The 17,474-nt window shown below is 40.0% G+C and overlaps 1 long non-coding RNA gene and 9 other non-coding genes across 10 annotated transcripts; 1 reads left to right on the top strand and 9 right to left on the bottom strand.

Moving 5' to 3' along the window:
* Positions 1-498: 498 nt before the first annotated feature.
* Positions 499-662, bottom strand: LOC134313183 (U1 spliceosomal RNA). Its single transcript, XR_010012078.1, has one exon. It is a non-coding gene; the product is annotated as a U1 spliceosomal RNA (small nuclear RNA).
* Positions 663-1,853: 1,191 nt separating this feature from the next.
* LOC134313212 (U1 spliceosomal RNA) lies at positions 1,854-2,017 on the bottom strand. Its single transcript, XR_010012105.1, has one exon. It is a non-coding gene; the product is annotated as a U1 spliceosomal RNA (small nuclear RNA).
* A 3,084-nt stretch (positions 2,018-5,101) lies between these two features.
* LOC134313138 (U1 spliceosomal RNA) lies at positions 5,102-5,265 on the bottom strand. Its single transcript, XR_010012034.1, has one exon. It is a non-coding gene; the product is annotated as a U1 spliceosomal RNA (small nuclear RNA).
* A 2,436-nt stretch (positions 5,266-7,701) lies between these two features.
* Positions 7,702-7,865, bottom strand: LOC134313147 (U1 spliceosomal RNA). Its single transcript, XR_010012043.1, has one exon. It is a non-coding gene; the product is annotated as a U1 spliceosomal RNA (small nuclear RNA).
* Positions 7,866-8,992: 1,127 nt separating this feature from the next.
* LOC134313141 (U1 spliceosomal RNA) lies at positions 8,993-9,156 on the bottom strand. The gene has a single exon (XR_010012037.1). It is a non-coding gene; the product is annotated as a U1 spliceosomal RNA (small nuclear RNA).
* A 1,190-nt stretch (positions 9,157-10,346) lies between these two features.
* LOC134313105 (U1 spliceosomal RNA) lies at positions 10,347-10,510 on the bottom strand. Its single transcript, XR_010012002.1, has one exon. It is a non-coding gene; the product is annotated as a U1 spliceosomal RNA (small nuclear RNA).
* Positions 10,511-11,640: 1,130 nt separating this feature from the next.
* On the bottom strand, positions 11,641-11,804 carry LOC134313142 (U1 spliceosomal RNA). The gene has a single exon (XR_010012038.1). It is a non-coding gene; the product is annotated as a U1 spliceosomal RNA (small nuclear RNA).
* A 1,190-nt stretch (positions 11,805-12,994) lies between these two features.
* On the bottom strand, positions 12,995-13,158 carry LOC134313107 (U1 spliceosomal RNA). Its single transcript, XR_010012004.1, has one exon. It is a non-coding gene; the product is annotated as a U1 spliceosomal RNA (small nuclear RNA).
* Positions 13,159-14,473: 1,315 nt separating this feature from the next.
* Positions 14,474-15,082, bottom strand: LOC134311390 (uncharacterized). The gene is made up of 2 exons (XR_010011405.1): positions 14,900-15,082; positions 14,474-14,662 (listed from the first exon to the last, which is right to left on the bottom strand). It is a non-coding gene; the product is annotated as an uncharacterized LOC134311390 (long non-coding RNA).
* A 741-nt stretch (positions 15,083-15,823) lies between these two features.
* On the top strand, positions 15,824-15,987 carry LOC134313121 (U1 spliceosomal RNA). The gene has a single exon (XR_010012018.1). It is a non-coding gene; the product is annotated as a U1 spliceosomal RNA (small nuclear RNA).
* The last annotated feature ends 1,487 nt before the right edge of the window (positions 15,988-17,474 follow it).

Here is a 17,474-nt window from a genome sequence, read left to right on the forward strand (position 1 = left end):
ATCAGAAATTAGCGTTCTATTTCACGTTTGTCGGAACTGCACGCAAAAGAACAACGAATCAGAATGAAAATCATACAGAGCAAGAAACTAATTGAATACGGTCGGCTAAAATCTACAAGCTCTATCTTTGCCACCACAGAAATCAGGGGAGAGCGCGAACGCAGTCCCCCACTAACTTTATATATAAGTTAAATATCCTACTGTGTTTTTTCATTTTTTATTTTATTAATAATTTTGGCGATGGGTGCCCTTTTTTTGGCTTGAGCACCTGCCCCCAAAAATGTCTGTGCACGTGCCTGGCCCAGTGCTAAAGCTGATTTAAAATACCGGTCTCTTTAACGTTTGTATCAACAAGCTTTTTATGTAAACGCTGCCTTTCCAAAAATAGCTCTGGACGACCACTTTTGTCCCAACGCAAAAATGCCACAAACCCGTTTTCCTGATCCGAGCTGCACATCGAACAAAATCTACAAACTCTATTTTTGCCACCACAGAAATCAGGGGAGAGCGCGAACGCAGTCCCCCACTATCAGAAATTATGCAGTCGAGATTCCCACATTTGGGGAATTCGCAGCGGTCAGCACAACCGAAGTGCAATGGCTGAGCCTCACCCTGGGTGAAACACCTTCTTGATCGTGGTCTTGCCCCTGCCAGGTAAGTATGAGGTGTAGAGGCACCGCCGAACAGAGACACCGAATCACACACCGTTCAAACTCACGGTGAGCTCCACTCGTCTACTCATCACACCAGCACAAAACGCCACTATTCTGCAACATCAAAACGACCACGCCGACATTTGCCTGAAAATAAGAAAAAAAAAAAAACCACTTGGTTCAACCAAAACAGAAGAAAAAAATGATCATTTCAAATTGATCTACAAAAAAGAAAAAAAAACACTGTAAAAAATCCACCTGACAAGCATGCCCTTTACAGGTTTGGCATAGCTCAATCATGAAACGGTCAAATTAGCCTAAGAAATAGTGCAAACGGCTAATTATGTGCCCAGTGCTAAAGCTGATCTAAAATACCGGTCTCTTTAACGTTTGTATCAACAAGCTTTTCATGTAAACGCTGCCTATCCAAAAATAGCTCTGGACGACCACTTTTTTTCCAAGGCAAAAACGCCACAAATCCGTTCTTGATCCGAGCTGCAAATCGAAATATGACGAATCAGAATGAAAATCATACAGAACAAGAAACAAAATGAATACGGTCTCGCTCAATTTTACAAGCTCTTGCTTTGCCACCACAGAAATCAAGGGAAAGCGCGAACGCGGTCCCTCATTATCAGAAATTAGCGTTCTATTTCACGTTTGTATCTACAAGCTTTTTATGTAAACGCTGCCTATCCAAAAATAGCTCTGAACGACCACTTTTTTCCCCACGAATCCGTCCAATTGATCGGAACTGCACGCAAAAGAACAACGAATCAGAATGAAAATCATACAGAACAAGAAACTAATTGAATACGGTCGGCTAAAATCTACAAGCTCTATCTTTGCCACCACAGAAATCAGGGGAGAGCGCGAACGCAGTCCCCCACTAACTTTATATATAAGTTAAATATCCTACTGTGTTTTTTCATTTTTTATTTTATTAATAATTTTGGCGATGGGTGCCCTTTTTTTGGCTTGAGCACCTGCCCCCAAAAATGTCTGTGCACGTGCCTGGCCCAGCGCTAAAGCTGATTTAAAATACCGGTCTCTTTAACGTTTGTATCAACAAGCTTTTTATGTTATGCTGCCTTTCCAAAAATAGCTCTGGACGACCACTTTTGTCCCAACGCAAAAATGCCTGATCCGAGCTGCACATCGAACAAAATCTACAAACTCTATTTTTGCCACCACAGAAATCAGGGGAGAGCGCGAACGCAGTCCCCCACTATCAGAAATTATGCAGTCGAGATTCCCACATTTGGGGAATTCGCAGCGATCAGCACAACCGAAGTGCAATGGCTGAGCCTCACCCTGGGTGAAACACCTTCTTGATCGTGGTCTTGCCCCTGCCAGATAAGTATGAGGTGTAGAGGCACCGCCGAACAGAGACACCGAATCACACACCGTTCAAACTCACGGTGAGCTCCACTCGTCTACTCATCACACCAGCACAAAACGCCACTATTCTGCAACATCAAAACGACCACGCCGACATTTGCCTGAAAATAAGAAAAAAAAAAAAAAAACACTTGGTTCAACCAAAACAGAAGAAAAAAATGATCATTTCAAATTGATCTACAAAAAAGAAAAAAAAAAAAACACTGTAAAAATCCACCTGACAAGCATGCCCTTTACAGGTTTGGCATAGCTCAATCATGAAACGGTCAAATTAGCCTAAGAAATAGTGCAAACGGCTAATTATGTGCCCAGTGCTAAAGCTGATCTAAAATACCGGTCTCTTTAACGTTTGTATCAACAAGCTTTTCATGTAAACGCTGCCTATCCAAAAATAGCTCTGGACGACCACTTTTTTTCCAAGGCAAAAACGCCACAAATCCGTTCTTGATCCGAGCTGCAAATCGAAATACGACGAATCAGAATGAAAATCATACAGAACAAGAAACAAAATGAATACGGTCTCGCTCAATTTTACAAGCTCTTGCTTTGCCACCACAGAAATCAAGGGAAAGCGCGAACGCGGTCCCTCATTATCAGAAATTAGCGTTCTATTTCACGTTTGTCGGAACTGCACGCAAAAGAACAACGAATCAGAATGAAAATCATACAGAGCAAGAAACTAATTGAATACGGTCGGCTAAAATCTACAAGCTCTATCTTTGCCACCACAGAAATCAGGGGAGAGCGCGAACGCAGTCCCCCACTAACTTTATATATAAGTTAAATATCCTACTGTGTTTTTTCATTTTTTATTTTATTAATAATTTTGGCGATGGGTGCCCTTTTTTTGGCTTGAGCACCTGCCCCCAAAAATGTCTGTGCACGTGCCTGGCCCAGTGCTAAAGCTGATTTAAAATACCGGTCTCTTTAATACGGTGGCCGAGAAGTGCAAAACAAATTTACATTTCAGAAAACAAAATTACAAAAAAACAAAAACAAATTTACAACAAAAGCAAAAACAAATTTACAAGTGCTCGGGTACCCAGTGTTTGTAAATTTGTTTTGGCATATGTAAAAGTGTTTCAGCACTTGTAAATTTATTTTCGGCATATGTAATTTTGTTTTCTAAAATGTATATTTGTTTTGCACTTCCCGGCCGCACATTTCTGACGGAAAAGGCAGGGACAATAAACCGGAAGTGCGTGTTGCTTACCTGCTGTCAATCAAACTGTTTCTCAGCGGTAAAGTGAACGGAGTTTGTGATGGTGACGATAAACAAGGTTTTGTCTAGTTTGTGGAAATCATTTTATCCAGTTGACCCGCTATTGTTTTTCTTGTGGAAAGTTTTGTGCAGATGTTTAGACGTGGCGTGTGCATCTCTATTTACCGTCCGCTCTTCTAAACATCTAAGGAATTCCCACAAGAACAACAAAAGCGAAATAATGAAAATAATTAACACAAAATGGACAAAACATTGTTTATTAGGGACGGAACATCTGATACCGAGGCTTTAAAGCTTGTTTCACTTTTGTAACACTGGACTCAGTGTATCGGAGCTTATATTAAAGCAGCATGTGCAGGACTGATGAAGCTTTGGTGCTGTGTTTTATCTCACTCACTATATAAGAGACAATCAAACCAGGGTTTCCCACCGTCCTGTAACATACACAATCCTTCTTTATCTGGAGACCAAACACCGCGTTCAGTATTGAACTGATACAGGACGCTATGTTCCGTATTTTTATCAATGGGAGACTGAGGGAATTATATTAAGTAGTGTTCACTTTTATTCTTAGTAACGGTGTGTGTGCGCTGGTTATAGCAGCAGGGGGGGACCTTACACAGTCATGAGAACAAAGGTTTTATTTATGGTGTTTAAAATTTATTATTTTCATTCTTTATAATAAGTCAGAACCATATTTTAGGCAAAACAACGCACTCCGCCCACTGTGCTACTCATACAGCGGTTTATTAAACAGGTTATGTCACGTTACTAAGAATAAAAGTGAACACTACTTAATATAATGAATTAAGCAGCAGTTTCCTTCTGTTTTATACACCACACCGTCTCCCACTGATAAAAATACGGAACAAAGCGTCCTGTATCAGTTCAGTACTGAACGCGGCGTTTGGTCTCCAGATAAAGAAGGATTGTGTATGTTACAGGACGGTGGGAAACCCTGGTTTGGTTGTCTCTTATATAGTGAGTGAGATAAAACACAGCACCAAAGCTTCATCAGTCCTGCACATGCTGCTTTAATATAAGCTCCGATACACTGAGTCCAGTGTTACAAAAGTGAAACAAGCTTTAAAGCCTCGGTATCAAATGTTCCGTCCCTAATAAACAATGTTTTGTCCATTTTGTGTTAATTATTTTCATTATTTCGCTTTTGTTGTTCTTGTGGGAATTCCTTAGATGTTTAGAAGAGCGGACGGTAAATAGAGATGCACACGCCACGTCTAAACATCTGCACAAAACTTTCCACAAGAAAAACAATAGCGGGTCAACTGGATAAAATGATTTCCACAAACTAGACAAAACCTTGTTTATCGTCACCATCACAAACTCCGTTCACTTTATCGCTGAGAAACAGTTTGATTGACAGCAGGTAAGCAACACGCACTTCCGGTTTATTGTCCCTGCCTTTTCCGTCAGAAATGTGCGGCCGGGAAGTGCAAAACAAATATACATTTTAGAAAACAAAATTACATATGCCGAAAATAAATTTACAAGTGCTGAAACACTTTTACATATGCCAAAACAAATTTACAAACACTGGGTACCCGAGCACTTGTAAATTTGTTTTTGTTTTTTTGTAATTTTGTTTTCTGAAATGTAAATTTGTTTTGCACTTCTCGGCCACCGTACTTTAACGTTTGTATCAACAAGCTTTTTATGTAAACGCTGCCTTTCCAAAAATAGCTCTGGACGACCACTTTTATACCAACGCAAAAATGCCACAAATCCGTTCTCCTGATCCGAGCTGCACATCGAACAACGACGGTCGACTACAATCTACAAACTCTATTTTTGCCACCACAGAAATCAGGGGAAAGCGCGAACGCAGTCCCCCACTATCAGAAATTATGCAGTCGAGATTCCCACATTTGGGGAATTCGCAGCGATCAGCACAACCAGAGTGCAATGGCTGAGCCTCGCCCTGGGTGAACCACCTTCTTGATCATGGTCTCGCCCCTGCCAGGTAAGTATGAGGTGTAGAGGCACCGCCGAACAGAGACACCGAATCACACACCGTTCAAACTCACGGTGAGCTCCACTCGTCTACTCATCACACCAGCACAAACCTCACCGAACGCAAACGCCGCTATTCTGCAACATCAAAACGACCACGCCGACATTTGCCTGAAAATAAGAAAAAACAAAAAAACACTTGGTTCAACCAAAACAGAAGAAAAAAATGATCATTTCAAATTGATCTACAAAAAAGAAAAAAAAAACACTGTAAAAATCCACCTGACAAGCATGCCCTTTACAGGTTTGGCATAGCTCAATCATGAAACGGTCAAATTAGCCTAAGAAATAGTGCAAACGGCTAATTATGTGCCCAGTGCTAAAGCTGATCTAAAATACCGGTCTCTTTAACGTTTGTATCAACAAGCTTTTTATGTAAACGCTGCCTCTCCAAAAATAGCTCTGGACGACCACTTTTTTTCCAAGGCAAAAACGCCACAAATCCGTTCTACACTGTAAGCCCGGATGAGTTCAACCTACTTAAAAAATTTGGGGAAACCGCTTGCCTTAAAAAAGTTAAGTAATTTATAATGAAAACTTGAGTTAGCATAACTTAAATCATTAAGTTATTACATCTAAAAGGCAAGTTGATTAAACTTTTTTTTTTTTGTTATACCAACTGGTTTCCCCAATAATTCTACTTATTATCTTGAGCTCAATGGACAAAAATAGTGATTTCTTCTTAGTTTTCATGTTAATTACGCTTTACATATCAATTAGAAATGTTTATAGAAAAACAGACAGAATAATAACATTCTTTTTCTTTATTTCACTTCAGAAGTATTTACTTAAAATACAACATGTCAATAAAACATCTTAAAAACTGTACAAGCTGTATATAAAGTTCTGATGAAACACAAACAGCTCTTCACAGCATGAACCTGTACTCAGTTTCACACAGCAAGCTGATTTCTTAACGTTTGGCTGCAGCTCTCTAAAACAAAACAAAACAAAAAACAAGAAACAGAAGTATTAATATCAACATTAATACCATTCATTTAAGGAATAAAATAAAGCAAGCCAGCACACTCTTTGCTTCGTATGAAGGCTAGCATGCTAGCATGTAGCCTAAACACGGGGAAATAAAGCAGCGCTGTTTGATTATTTATTTAGTGTCAACATTAAGATCATTTATTTGAAACAAAATTGTTAAGTAAAGTACAACACTTACCAAAATTAGACGGAAGATGAAAAAGTCCCATCAGACTGGTGTACATGCTACTCAAAAATAGCATAATGAGAAAGAAAATGTTCGTCCATTTAGTTTAACAAAGGTTCCACTTCACAAAAGACAAGTTTACTTTTGCAAAAAGCCTTAAATGAAAAGTAAAAAGTAATTTGCAACAATAGGATATAAAAGTTAAAACAAATAGCTACCCGAACACAAGAAAATCATTTTTGCCTGATTCACCAAAAGCAAGCTGAAAAAAGGCGGACTTACACGTAAATGGTGGGCGTTTTTCTGTTGAATTACCTTAACTTAACTTCTTTAAGTTAATCTGATAGAAAAGTCTTTTTTTTTTGTTTAGTAAACTTAAATCTTTTAGCACATTTAAATGTGTACTCAAGTGAGTACAATGTACTCTGCACTTTATAGTAGGGCAAAAAAAACTTAAATATTTTATATATGTTGTACTAAAAATGTTTGATTAGATATAAAGTCCGGGCTAACAGTGTACTGATCCGAGCTGCAAATCGAAATACGACGAATCAGAATGAAAATCATACAGAACAAGAAACAAAATGAATACGGTCTCGCTCAATTTTACAAGCTCTTGCTTTGCCACCACAGAAATCAAGGAAAAGCGCGAACGCGGTCCCTCATTATCAGAAATTAGCGTTCTATTTCACGTTTGTATCAACAAGCTTTTTATGTAAACGCTGCCTATCCAAAAATAGCTCTGAACGACCACTTTTTTCCCCACGAATCCGTCCAATTGATCGGAACTGCACGCAAAAGAACAACGAATCAGAATGAAAATCATACAGAGCAAGAAACTAATTGAATACGGTCGGCTAAAATCTACAAGCTCTATCTTTGCCACCACAGAAATCAGGGGAGAGCGCGAACGCAGTCCCCCACTAACTTTATATATAAGTTAAATATCCTACTGTGTTTTTTCATTTTTTATTTTATTAATAATTTTGGCGATGGGTGCCCTTTTTTTGGCTTGAGCACCTGCCCCCAAAAATGTCTGTGCACGTGCCTGGCCCAGTGCTAAAGCTGATTTAAAATACCGGTCTCTTTAACGTTTGTATCAACAAGCTTTTTATGTAAACGCTGCCTTTCCAAAAATAGCTCTGGACGACCACTTTTGTCCCAACGCAAAAATGCCTGATCCGAGCTGCACATCGAACAAAATCTACAAACTCTATTTTTGCCACCACAGAAATCAGGGGAGAGCGCGAACGCAGTCCCCCACTATCAGAAATTATGCAGTCGAGATTCCCACATTTGGAGAATTCGCAGCGGTCAGCACAACCGAAGTGCAATGGCTGAGCCTCGCCCTGGGTGAACCACCTTCTTGATCATGGTCTCGCCCCTGCCAGGTAAGTATGAAGTGTAGAGGCACCGCCGAACAGAGACACCGAATCACACACCGTTCAAACTCACGGTGAGCTCCACTCGTCTACTCATCACACCAGCACAAAACGCCGCTATTCTGCAACATCAAAACGACCACGCCGACATTTGCCTGAAAATAAGAAAAAAAAAAAAAAACACTTGGTTCAACCAAAACAGAAGAAAAAAATGATCATTTCAAATTGATCTACAAAAAAGAAAAAAAAAAACACTGTAAAAATCCACCTGACAAGCATGCCCTTTACAGGTTTGGCATAGCTCAATCATGAAACGGTCAAATTAGCCTAAGAAATAGTGCAAACGGCTAATTATGTGCCCAGTGCTAAAGCTGATCTAAAATACCGGTCTCTTTAACGTTTGTATCAACAAGCTTTTCATGTAAACGCTGCCTATCCAAAAGTAGCTCTGGACGACCACTTTTTTTACAAGGCAAAAACACCACAAATCCGTTCTCTTGATCCGAGCTGCAAATCGAAATACGACGAATCAGAATGAAAATCATACAGAACAAGAAACAAAATGAATACGGTCTCGCTCAATTTTACAAGCTCTTGCTTTGCCACTACAGAAATCAAGGGAAAGCGCGAACGCGGTCCCTCATTATCAGAAATTAGCGTTCTATTTCACGTTTGTCGGAACTGCACGCAAAAGAACAACGAATCAGAATGAAAATCATACAGAGCAAGAAACTAATTGAATACGGTCGGCTAAAATCTACAAGCTCTATCTTTGCCACCACAGAAATCAGGGGAGAGCGCGAACGCAGTCCCCCACTAACTTTATATATAAGTTAAATATCCTACTGTGTTTTTTCATTTTTTTATTTTATTAATAATTTTGGCGATGGGTGCCCTTTTTTTGGCTTGAGCACCTGCCCCCAAAAATGTCTGTGCACGTGCCTGGCCCAATGCTAAAGCTGATTTAAAATACCGGTCTCTTTAACGTTTGTATCAACAAGCTTTTTATATAAACGCTGCCTTTCCAAAAATAGCTCTGGACGACCACTTTTGTCCCAACGCAAAAATGCCACAAACCCGTTTTCCTGATCCAAGCTGCACATCGAACAAAATCTACAAACTCTATTTTTGCCACCACAGAAATCAGGGGACAGCGCGAACGCAGTCCCCCACTATCAGAAATTATGCAGTCGAGATTCCCACATTTGGGGAATTCGCAGCGGTCAGCACAACCGAAGTGCAATGGCTGAGCCTCGCCCTGGGTGAACCACCTTCTTGATCGTGGTCTTGCCCCTGCCAGGTAAGTATGAGGTGTAGAGGCACCGCCGAACAGAGACACCGAATCACACACCGTTCAAACTCACGGTGAGCTCCACACGTCTACTCATCACACCAGCACAAAACGCCACTATTCTGCAACATCAAAACGACCACGCCGACATTTGCCTGAAAATAAGAAAAAAACAAACCACTTGGTTCAACCAAAACAGAAGAAAAAAAATGATCATTTCAAATTGATCTACAAAAAAGAAAAAAAAACACTGTAAAAAATCCACCTGACAAGCATGCCCTTTACAGGTTTGGCATAGCTCAATCATGAAACGGTCAAATTAGCCTAAGAAATAGTGCAAACGGCTAATTATGTGCCCAGTGCTAAAGCTGATCTAAAATACCGGTCTCTTTAACGTTTGTATCAACAAGCTTTTCATGTAAACGCTGCCTATCCAAAAATAGCTCTGGACGACCACTTTTTTCCCAAGGCAAAAACGCCACAAATCCGTTCTTGATCCGAGCTGCAAATCGAAATATGACGAATCAGAATGAAAATCATACAGAACAAGAAACAAAATGAATACGGTCTCGCTCAATTTTACAAGCTCTTGCTTTGCCACCACAGAAATCAAGGGAAAGCGCGAACGCGGTCCCTCATTATCAGAAATTAGCGTTCTATTTCACGTTTGTATCAACAAGCTTTTTATGTAAACGCTGCCTATCCAAAAATAGCTCTGAACGACCACTTTTTTCCCCACGAATCCGTCCAATTGATCGGAACTGCACGCAAAAGAACAACGAATCAGAATGAAAATCATACAGAACAAGAAACTAATTGAATACGGTCGGCTAAAATCTACAAGCTCTATCTTTGCCACCACAGAAATCAGGGGAGAGTGCGAACGCAGTCCCCCACTAACTTTATATATAAGTTAAATATCCTACTGTGTTTTTTCATTTTTTATTTTATTAATAATTTTGGCGATGGGTGCCCTTTTTTTGGCTTGAGCACCTGCCCCCAAAAATGTCTGTGCACGTGCCTGGCCCAGTGCTAAAGCTGATTTAAAATACCGGTCTCTTTAACGTTTGTATCAACAAGCTTTTTATGTTATGCTGCCTTTCCAAAAATAGCTCTGGACGACCACTTTTGTCCCAACGCAAAAATGCCTGATCCGAGCTGCACATCGAACAAAATCTACAAACTCTATTTTTGCCACCACAGAAATCAGGGGAGAGCGCGAACGCAGTCCCCCACTATCAGAAATTATGCAGTCGAGATTCCCACATTTGGGGAATTCGCAGCGGTCAGCACAACCGAAGTGCAATGGCTGAGCCTCGCCCTGGGTGAACCACCTTCTTGATCATGGTCTCGCCCCTGCCAGGTAAGTATGAGGTGTAGAGGCACCGCCGAACAGAGACACCGAATCACACACCGTTCAAACTCACGGTGAGCTCCACTCGTCTACTCATCACACCAGCACAAAACGCCGCTATTCTGCAACATCAAAACGACCACGCCGACATTTGCCTGAAAATAAGAAAAAAAAAAAAAAAAAACACTTGGTTCAACCAAAACAGAAGAAAAACATGATCATTTCAAATTGATCTACAAAAAAGAAAAAAAAAAACACTGTAAAAATCCACCTGACAAGCATGCCCTTTACAGGTTTGGCATAGCTCAATCATGAAACGGTCAAATTAGCCTAAGAAATAGTGCAAACGGCTAATTATGTGCCCAGTGCTAAAGCTGATCTAAAATACCGGTCTCTTTAACGTTTGTATCAACAAGCTTTTCATGTAAACGCTGCCTATCCAAAAGTAGCTCTGGACGACCACTTTTTTTACAAGGCAAAAACACCACAAATCCGTTCTCTTGATCCGAGCTGCAAATCGAAATACGACGAATCAGAATGAAAATCATACAGAACAAGAAACAAAATGAATACGGTCTCGCTCAATTTTACAAGCTCTTGCTTTGCCACTACAGAAATCAAGGGAAAGCGCGAACGCGGTCCCTCATTATCAGAAATTAGCGTTCTATTTCACGTTTGTCGGAACTGCACGCAAAAGAACAACGAATCAGAATGAAAATCATACAGAGCAAGAAACTAATTGAATACGGTCGGCTAAAATCTACAAGCTCTATCTTTGCCACCACAGAAATCAGGGGAGAGCGCGAACGCAGTCCCCCACTAACTTTATATATAAGTTAAATATCCTACTGTGTTTTTTCATTTTTTTATTTTATTAATAATTTTGGCGATGGGTGCCCTTTTTTTGGCTTGAGCACCTGCCCCCAAAAATGTCTGTGCACGTGCCTGGCCCAATGCTAAAGCTGATTTAAAATACCGGTCTCTTTAACGTTTGTATCAACAAGCTTTTTATATAAACGCTGCCTTTCCAAAAATAGCTCTGGACGACCACTTTTGTCCCAACGCAAAAATGCCACAAACCCGTTTTCCTGATCCAAGCTGCACATCGAACAAAATCTACAAACTCTATTTTTGCCACCACAGAAATCAGGGGACAGCGCGAACGCAGTCCCCCACTATCAGAAATTATGCAGTCGAGATTCCCACATTTGGGGAATTCGCAGCGGTCAGCACAACCGAAGTGCAATGGCTGAGCCTCGCCCTGGGTGAACCACCTTCTTGATCGTGGTCTTGCCCCTGCCAGGTAAGTATGAGGTGTAGAGGCACCGCCGAACAGAGACACCGAATCACACACCGTTCAAACTCACGGTGAGCTCCACACGTCTACTCATCACACCAGCACAAAACGCCACTATTCTGCAACATCAAAACGACCACGCCGACATTTGCCTGAAAATAAGAAAAAAACAAACCACTTGGTTCAACCAAAACAGAAGAAAAAAAATGATCATTTCAAATTGATCTACAAAAAAGAAAAAAAAACACTGTAAAAAATCCACCTGACAAGCATGCCCTTTACAGGTTTGGCATAGCTCAATCATGAAACGGTCAAATTAGCCTAAGAAATAGTGCAAACGGCTAATTATGTGCCCAGTGCTAAAGCTGATCTAAAATACCGGTCTCTTTAACGTTTGTATCAACAAGCTTTTCATGTAAACGCTGCCTATCCAAAAATAGCTCTGGACGACCACTTTTTTCCCAAGGCAAAAACGCCACAAATCCGTTCTTGATCCGAGCTGCAAATCGAAATATGACGAATCAGAATGAAAATCATACAGAACAAGAAACAAAATGAATACGGTCTCGCTCAATTTTACAAGCTCTTGCTTTGCCACCACAGAAATCAAGGGAAAGCGCGAACGCGGTCCCTCATTATCAGAAATTAGCGTTCTATTTCACGTTTGTATCAACAAGCTTTTTATGTAAACGCTGCCTATCCAAAAATAGCTCTGAACGACCACTTTTTTCCCCACGAATCCGTCCAATTGATCGGAACTGCACGCAAAAGAACAACGAATCAGAATGAAAATCATACAGAACAAGAAACTAATTGAATACGGTCGGCTAAAATCTACAAGCTCTATCTTTGCCACCACAGAAATCAGGGGAGAGTGCGAACGCAGTCCCCCACTAACTTTATATATAAGTTAAATATCCTACTGTGTTTTTTCATTTTTTATTTTATTAATAATTTTGGCGATGGGTGCCCTTTTTTTGGCTTGAGCACCTGCCCCCAAAAATGTCTGTGCACGTGCCTGGCCCAGTGCTAAAGCTGATTTAAAATACCGGTCTCTTTAACGTTTGTATCAACAAGCTTTTTATGTTATTCTGCCTTTCCAAAAATAGCTCTGGACGACCACTTTTGTCCCAACGCAAAAATGCCTGATCCGAGCTGCACATCGAACAAAATCTACAAACTCTATTTTTGCCACCACAGAAATCAGGGGAGAGCGCGAACGCAGTCCCCCACTATCAGAAATTATGCAGTCGAGATTCCCACATTTGGGGAATTCGCAGCGGTCAGCACAACCGAAGTGCAATGGCTGAGCCTCGCCCTGGGTGAACCACCTTCTTGATCATGGTCTCGCCCCTGCCAGGTAAGTATGAGGTGTAGAGGCACCGCCGAACAGAGACACCGAATCACACACCGTTCAAACTCACGGTGAGCTCCACTCGTCTACTCATCACACCAGCACAAAACGCCGCTATTCTGCAACATCAAAACGACCACGCCGACATTTGCCTGAAAATAAGAAAAAAAAAAAAAAAAAACACTTGGTTCAACCAAAACAGAAGAAAAACATGATCATTTCAAATTGATCTACAAAAAAGAAAAAAAAAAACACTGTAAAAATCCACCTGACAAGCATGCCCTTTACAGGTGAGGTGTCTTTGTCTTAGCGATGAGGTACCGATGATGAAATGACGACTCCGTTGACACAGTTTATTTGCAATTAAGAAGTTTATTACAGAATAATAGCAGTGTCGCTCGGACAGCCTGGCTTTGTCCGGAGAGAGCTTGTGTTCGGATCTGCTGCTCTCTGACTCCAATGAAATTTGCTTCTCCTTAAATACTTGAATATCCATACAAAAAACATATGGAATGTATTGGGTGTGTCATTTTCTTAAAACTCAGTAGAGGTTCCCACAGTCCTACTGACAGTTAGGGCCTCTGTGTGATTAATATATTTTCTATAGAATAACAGAAATGTATGCATTTAAAATGGATCCCAGATGTGGGATTGCAACCGAATACACCCCGGCCTCCTTATGGAATGTAGAGGTCTCATGAGAGGCATCCCAGAAGTGTGGGAAACACTTCTACACAATAACCTATATATGAGATTGTTTTAAAAGGAATATTAAAAAGAGATATCTGACCAAATTATTTTATATGAACCTTCCAGACACCTCACAGGTTTGGCATAGCTCAATCATGAAACGGTCAAATTAGCCTAAGAAATAGTGCAAACGGCTAATTATGTGCCCAGTGCTAAAGCTGATCTAAAATACCGGTCTCTTTAACGTTTGTATCAACAAGCTTTTCATGTAAACGCTGCCTATCCAAAAATAGCTCTGGACGACCACTTTTTTTCCAAGGCAAAAACGCCACAAATCCGTTCTACACTGTAAGCCCGGATGAGTTCAACCTACTTAAAAAATTTGGGGAAACCGCTTGCCTTAAAAAAGTTAAGTAATTTATAATGAAAACTTGAGTTAGCATAACTTAAATCATTAAGTTATTACATCTAAAAGGCAAGTTGATTAAACTTTATTTTTTTTTGTTATACCAACTGGTTTCCCCAATAATTCTACTTATTATCTTGAGCTCAATGGACAAAAATAGTGATTTCTTCTTAGTTTTCATGTTAATTACGTTTTACATATTAGAAATGTTTATAGAAAAACAGACAGAATAATAACATTATTTTTCTTTATTTCACTTCAGAAGTATTTACTTAAAATACAACATGTCAATAAAACATCTTAAAAACTGTACAAGCTGTATATAAAGTTCTGATGAAACACAAACAGCTCTTCACAGTAACCATGAACCTGTACTCAGTTTCACACAGCAAGCTGATTTCTTAACGTTTGGCTGCAGCTCTCTAAAACAAAACAAAACAAAAAACAAGAAACAGAAGTATTAATATCAACATTAATACCATTCATTTAAGGAATAAAATAAAGCAAGCCAGCACACTCTTTGCTTCGTATGAAGGCTAGCATGCTAGCATGTAGCCTAAACACGGGGAAATAAAGCAGCGCTGTTTGATTATTTATTTAGTGTCAACATTAAGATCATTTATTTGAAACAAAATTGTTAAGTAAAGTACAACACTTACCAAAATTAGACGGAAGATGAAAAAGTCCCATCAGACTGGTGTACATGCTACTCAAAAATAGCATAATGAGAAAGAAAATGTTCGTCCATTTAGTTTAACAAAGGTTCCACTTCACAAAAGACAAGTTTACTTTTGCAAAAAGCCTTAAATGAAAAGTAAAAAGTAATTTGCAACAATAGGATATAAAAGTTAAAACAAATAGCTACCCGAACACAAGAAAATCATTTTTGCCTGATTCACCAAAAGCAAGCTGAAAAAAGGCGGACTTACACGTAAATGGTGGGCGTTTTTCTGTTGAATTACCTTAACTTAACTTCTTTAAGTTAATCTGATAGAAAAGTCTTTTTTTTTTTGTTTAGTAAACTTAAATCTTTTAGCACATTTAAATGTGTACTCAAGTGAGTACAATGTACTCTGCACTTTATAGTAGGGCAAAAAAAACTTAAATATTTTATATATGTTGTACTAAAAATGTTTGATTAGATATAAAGTCCGGGCTAACAGTGTACAGTTTTTTTGCCCTACTATAAAATGCAGAGTATATTGTACTCACTTGAGTACACATTTAAATGTGCTAAAAGATTTAAGTTTACTAAACAAAAAAAAAAAAAGACTTTTCTATCAGATTAACTTAAAGAAGTTAAGTTAAGGTAATTCAATAGAATTACAGTTTTTTTTTCTTTTTTGTAGATCAATTTGAAATGATCATTTTTTTTCTTCTGTTTTGGTTGAACCAAGTGTTTTTTTTTTTTTTTCTTATTTTCAGGCAAATGTTGGCGTGGTCGTTTTGATTGGTCTATTTAGAATAGCGGCGTTTGCGTTCGGTGAGGTTTGTGCTGGTGTGATGAGTAGACGAGTGGAGCTCACCGTGAGTTTGAACGGTGTGTGATTCGGTGTCTCTGTTCGGCGGTGCCTCTACACCTCATACTTACCTGGCAGGGGCGAGACCATGATCAAGAAGGTGGTTCACCCAGGGCGAGGCTCAGCCATTGCACTCCGGTTGTGCTGACCGCTGCGAATTCCCCAAATGTGGGAATCTCGACTGCATAATTTCTGATAGTGGGGGACTGCGTTCGCGCTCTCCCCTGATTTCTGTGGTGGCAAAAATAGAGTTTGAAAATTTTAGCCGACCGTCGTTGTTCGATGTGCAGCTCGGATCAGGAGAACGGATTTGTGGCATTTTTGCGTTGGGACAAAAGTGGTCTTCCAGAGCTGTTTTTGGAAAGGCAGCGTTTACATAAAAAGCTTGTTGATACAAACGTTAAAAAGACCGGTATTTTAGATCAGCTTTAGCACTGGGCCAGGCACGTGCACAGACATTTTTGGGGGCAGGTGCTCAAGCCAAAAAAAGGGCACCCATCCCCAAAATTATTAATAAAATAAAAAATGAAAAAACACAGTAGGATATTTAACTTATATATAAAGTTAGTGGGGGACTGCGTTCGCGCTCTCCCCTGATTTCTGTGGTGGCAAAGATAGAGCTTGTAGATTTTAGCCGACCGTATTCAATTAGTTTCTTGTTCTGTATGATTTTCATTCTGATTCGTTGTTCTTTTGCGTGCAGTTCCGATCAATTGGACGGATTCGTGGGGAAAAAAGTGGTCGTTCAGAGCTATTTTTGGATAGGCAGCGTTTACATAAAAAGCTTGTTGATACAAACGTGAAACATTGCACGTGGGGCACTAATTAGCGTGACACCATGTCTGTTTACAGTGTGCTTTCCCGGTTAATTCAGTCACATGGTGAACACTGAACAGATAAGCTGTGTGATTCCTCTCTCTCATATTATTGCTTCTTTTAGGAGTTCTAAAGCTCTATAAACTGTGAAACTTTGTTTAAGAAAACATTATTAACCCATTTAATCCCGAATTTTTCCCAGACATGAAAACATCCAAATCATGTGTTATGAGTAACCCTTTGAAATAATCCATCATTATTTTTTTAAAGTTCCATGAAAAAATAGGTAAAAAATTCTATTTTATGTGTGGTCACAATTGTGACCGGTGGGATAATGTGATGCATTCACTAACAACAGTATTGCAGTCATATGGTTTATTTACACTGAAGATAAGGATAGCATTTAGGATAGAGGCAGCCTTTACATATACACAGATGAGGCATAACATTATGACCACCTTTCTAATATTGTGTTGGACCCCTTTTGCTGCCAAAACAGCCCTGACCCGTCAAGGCATGGACTCCACTAGACCCCTGAAGGTGTGCTCTGGTATCTGGCACCAAGATGTTAGCAGCAGATCCTTTAACTCCTGTAAGTTGTGAGTTGGGGCCTGCATGGATCGGACTTGTTTGTCCAGCACATCTCACAGTTGCTCGATTGGATTGAGATCTGGTGAATTTGGAGGCCAAGTCAACACCTCAAACTGGTTGTTGTGCTCCTCAAACCATTCCTGCATCATCCTGCTGAAAGAGGACACAGCCATCAGGGAATAGCGTCTCCACGAAAGGGTGAACATAGTCTGCAACAATGCTTAGGTAGGTGGTACGTGTCAAAGTAACATCCACATGGATGGCAGGACCCAAGGTTTCCCAGTAGAACGTCGCCCAAAGCATCACA

This window comes from Trichomycterus rosablanca, chromosome 4 (assembly GCF_030014385.1).
Source record: "Trichomycterus rosablanca isolate fTriRos1 chromosome 4, fTriRos1.hap1, whole genome shotgun sequence".
In the NCBI taxonomy this organism is placed as follows: domain Eukaryota; kingdom Metazoa; phylum Chordata; class Actinopteri; order Siluriformes; family Trichomycteridae; genus Trichomycterus; species Trichomycterus rosablanca.